The following is a 4,222-nucleotide window of genomic DNA, read 5'->3' as shown; positions in this document are numbered from 1 at the left end:
ACCAGCCGCAGCGGGGAGGGGGGCTCACCGGAGAGGTACCCCACTATCTATCTTAGGGTTCAGGGTGGGAGCGGTGGTCGCCGGTGGTGGCATGGGGATCGCCGGAGAAAAAGCTCGGCACAGGGGGGGCTAGAGCGATGGCCGGGGCGGCGGCAGACCGGCAGCATTGAGTGTTTTCCGGGCGGGCGGGGCGGTGCACCGCCGGCCCCGGGCGGCGGGGGGCTGCTATTTGGCCGGTGGTGGCTGGCGGCTCAGGGGGGTGGAGGTTGAAGATGAACTGCAGGCCCTTGATTTTGTATCCAACGGCTGCAAAATCGACTGACCAGAGATGAAAAAGTGAGTCAACCGACATGTAGCCTCACCTTGCTAGTGCGATCAGTTTCGACAGCAAAATTCAGTTTCGACGGTTAAGTTCAGTTTCGATAGTTAAATTTATTTTCGATAGTTAAGTTTAGAGATGAGTGGCTGATGTATTTTACATCTAGCACTTTGTGGTTATGTATTTTACGTCATGTATTGGAGATGGTAGTAGAATTCCACTCAGGTTAACATTGTTCGTTGTCTCTCTTGTCCTGCTTCAGCCTCAGCGTCGTACAACTCACCGGAGCTGCTCCCAACGACGAACACCTCCATCACAGCGGAGCAGTACCTCGGGCTGCATCTCCAGATGCCTAAGATCTTGTTCCCCTCCTCCAACAGCAAAGTCAGCCGGAGCATCCTCACCGGCCAACCCAATCACGCTGAGATCGACATGGCTTCGCCAAAGAGGTTGTACACTTGTTGCATCTCTTTTTTACTCTACATGTTATATATATTATCCACTGAGCACACGGATTTCTTTCTTTAGTGTTTCCTTGAAAGAAAAAATGTAGGAATTTTAATTTTCACTTGTCCTCCTTTTCAAATTCCTATTCATGAAGCACAAGACTAAGAGATAGTAGCATAATAGCATTATAACCGTACATTTTCTTGTGGTTTGACTTAATCTCACCATGCTTCTTTGCATCCTGTGATCTTCCAATTGTTGTGAATCAAATACCCAGATTGGCAGAAATCCTGTGTTCTTAAATTCTTTGTTTTGCACGTGCATTCATATCCTATTCCTGTCTATTTCCTATCCCTGCATTGTTGGAATCCTCCAATTCAAATGAGCACTTACAGAATTACTTCTCTTACAGATAGTTGTCAATGAAAACCTTGTGTGGTTTGTCCCGCTCCTGCTGCGCCGTCGTCCACCCCAGCTCAGCTGCACCAACGATTGAAGGGTCCAGCACAACAGGGATCCGGCCTCTAGACTGTCTTTCTCCACCTCAGATCTTCTTCCCCGCTGCCGGCAGCCATGAAAACTGCATTACCATCATCAACCAAGCAGATGACCTCGCACTCTTTCGTCTCTCCTTATGTTATGCATCGCTTAATATTACATGCTACTTTATCGTCCTGTTCACCAATTAGACTCTGAGTTAGCTCCAAACTAATGGTCAAACTTGAGTTTTTAAATGGTTGTGGGGTACATATCGGGGCCGCTATCAATAGTATCTATCTACTATCTTGTTAATCTCCAGTGTCTACTATGAGTTTCATGTTGGGTGGGAAACAACCAGTAAAGAAGCCATTATCTGTATTTTGACTAAAGCCATTATCTGCCTGCTATTATTGGTTTTGGGTCTATCCACAGGTTGGTACCATCACTCTGGATTTCTGCATGCACTCCTTACATAATCTCACTATGTTTTATTCCTATGCATGACAGTTATTGTAAACAATGGAACTGAACATGTAGAGAAAAAGAGATGAGCCTTGCGTGGCAATAAAATTTCATGCAGACCTCGCTCGATGGTAGGCCCAAAGGCAGCCCCCCTCCACGCATTTCGGATTGTAATCGAGACGAAGATATTTGTTCTAAGGGGGATTCAGAAGGAGAAGACAACTCCTATTTACCCCCTGAGGTCTTCGCTCTAACTTGGCATGCTGATGTTGGTTATATCATGCATATGGTGTCTTGCATTGCTTACTTTATACGTCAAATATGTCATCTGCTTAGTTTAGACATCCTTTGTGCGAATGCCATCTATTTAGTGTATTCATCGTTTATGTGAATTATGCAATGCCATCTTGTTTAGGCAGGCATCATATATGTGAATTTTGCAATGCCATCCTGCTTAGCCAGTCATCTTATATGTATATTATATCAGGCCATCCTTTTTTCGTTACATATTACATTTGTCAACAATGTTAGTACATTCAACTGCTCTTCGTGTGCATCAGCCATTTGACACGGTGATGGCAAATTCTGGAGTGAAAACAAGGTCTTCAGAGCAGACTATGCTATCTGACGAAGCGCATATCTCGCTGGTTACGGATAGCGGAGGATTCAGAGACAGATGACCAGTCCTATTCCCCCCCGAGGTGTATGCTCTAACTTGGCAAGGTTATGTTCATCATATCATGTGTATGGTGTCTCACATTGCTATGTCATTTGATTAGTTTAGACATGCTTTGTGTGAATGCCACCTATTCATTGTCTAATTACCATATATGTGGATTATGCATTGCCATCTTGTTGCAAGACATTATATATGTGAATTATACAATGCTATGTTGTTGCAAAGGCATTATATATGTGAATTATGCAATACCATGCTGTTTAGCCAATCATCATGTATGTGAATTATATCATGCTATCATTTTTTTGTATTACATGTTCCATTTGTCGACAATGTTTGTATATTCAACTACTCTTCCTGTGCATTAGCCATTTGAAGCGGTGATGGAAGTATCTGGAGTGAAAACAAGGTATTCAGAGCAGACAATGCTACATGCTGAAGCAGACATCTTGCTAGTTACAAAGAGCTCCTCAAAGGAGGATTCAGAGACTGATGACCAGTCCTATTTCCCCCCTAAGGTCTATGCTCAAACTTGGCAGGGTTATATTACCCATGTCATGCATGTTGTCTTGCATTGCTTAGTTTTTACATCATATATGGATTGCCATCTGCTTACTTGCTTACTATATAAATCATATATTTGAATTATATCATGCCATCATGTTTACATAGTACATACACATCATCTATCTGAATTATGGCATGGCAACCCATCTAATAAAGACATCATATAGTTATATCATCTCATCCTGTTTAGTGTTTATAGTCAACATATTTTCAATTATGGCATTCTATCCGTGAATGTATGTGAATTATGGCATGCCAACCTATTTAATAAACACATTATATAGTTATGTCATGTCATCCTATTTACATAGTCTCATATTTTGAACTATGTCTTTCCATCTTTTTAGTTAGCCATCATAATGTGAAATTGTGTCATGCTATCCTATTTAGTTAGCCATCATATATGTGAAATTGTGTCATGCTATCCTGTTTGGTTAGACAACATAAATATGAATTATTTCATGCCCTCTTTTATTCCCCACTATCCATTGCACCTGTCTTTCATACAATGTCTTGTCACATCCCTAGTTCTGACAATGCCTAGTGCATGCATTAGAGTGTTACATCATGTTTAAATTTCATTTAAACCTGAGATGGGGATTGACTAAGCCCTAGCACCAAATGAATTCAACTAGGGTCAAAATAAAACCTTTTTCATTGAACTCAAAATGTCCTCTAAAAATGTTCAACATTTCTGGGTTGAGGTGGAAGCATCTACCAAAAATGGTTTATATTTTTGCAGGACATATTTGGTCACTGAATTAAATCATATAGTATTTTCATTTGGGCATTTAAATGCTATTAAATATTTCAAATGCTCAAATAATCATAAACTAAAATGTTTATTGCTAGATATATTCTAAACAGTAGCCATGATTAGTTTCATGATTTTTGAAAGTGTCTGAGTATTTTTAACAAAGCCCTAAATTTACAGAATAATAGAAAACTGATATAATTAGAAAAAGAGAGAGAGAGAAGGAAGTTACCTGGCCTTACCGTGCAGCCCACCAGAGCCTGGCCCAGCTCCATCTGGCCGGCCCAGCCGGCCCAGCCCACCTCCCCCCCTTGTCCTCTTCCTCCTCTGCCAGGAGGACGAACAGAGGCGAGGCGTGGCGCGCGCCGACGCTGCCTCGGCCACCTCCTGCTTACCTGCTTGCCGCTGGAGGCACCCGAGGGAGCCACGCACTCCCCCTCGCCCCCTGCACCTCCCCTCTCTTCCCCTGGACCCCGTTCCCTCCTCTGTTTCCCTCCCGCGCACACCACCGAGC

This window comes from Triticum dicoccoides, chromosome 3B (assembly GCF_002162155.2).
Source record: "Triticum dicoccoides isolate Atlit2015 ecotype Zavitan chromosome 3B, WEW_v2.0, whole genome shotgun sequence".
Lineage (NCBI taxonomy): Eukaryota > Viridiplantae > Streptophyta > Magnoliopsida > Poales > Poaceae > Triticum > Triticum dicoccoides.
This window is presented reverse-complemented; position numbering follows the sequence as displayed.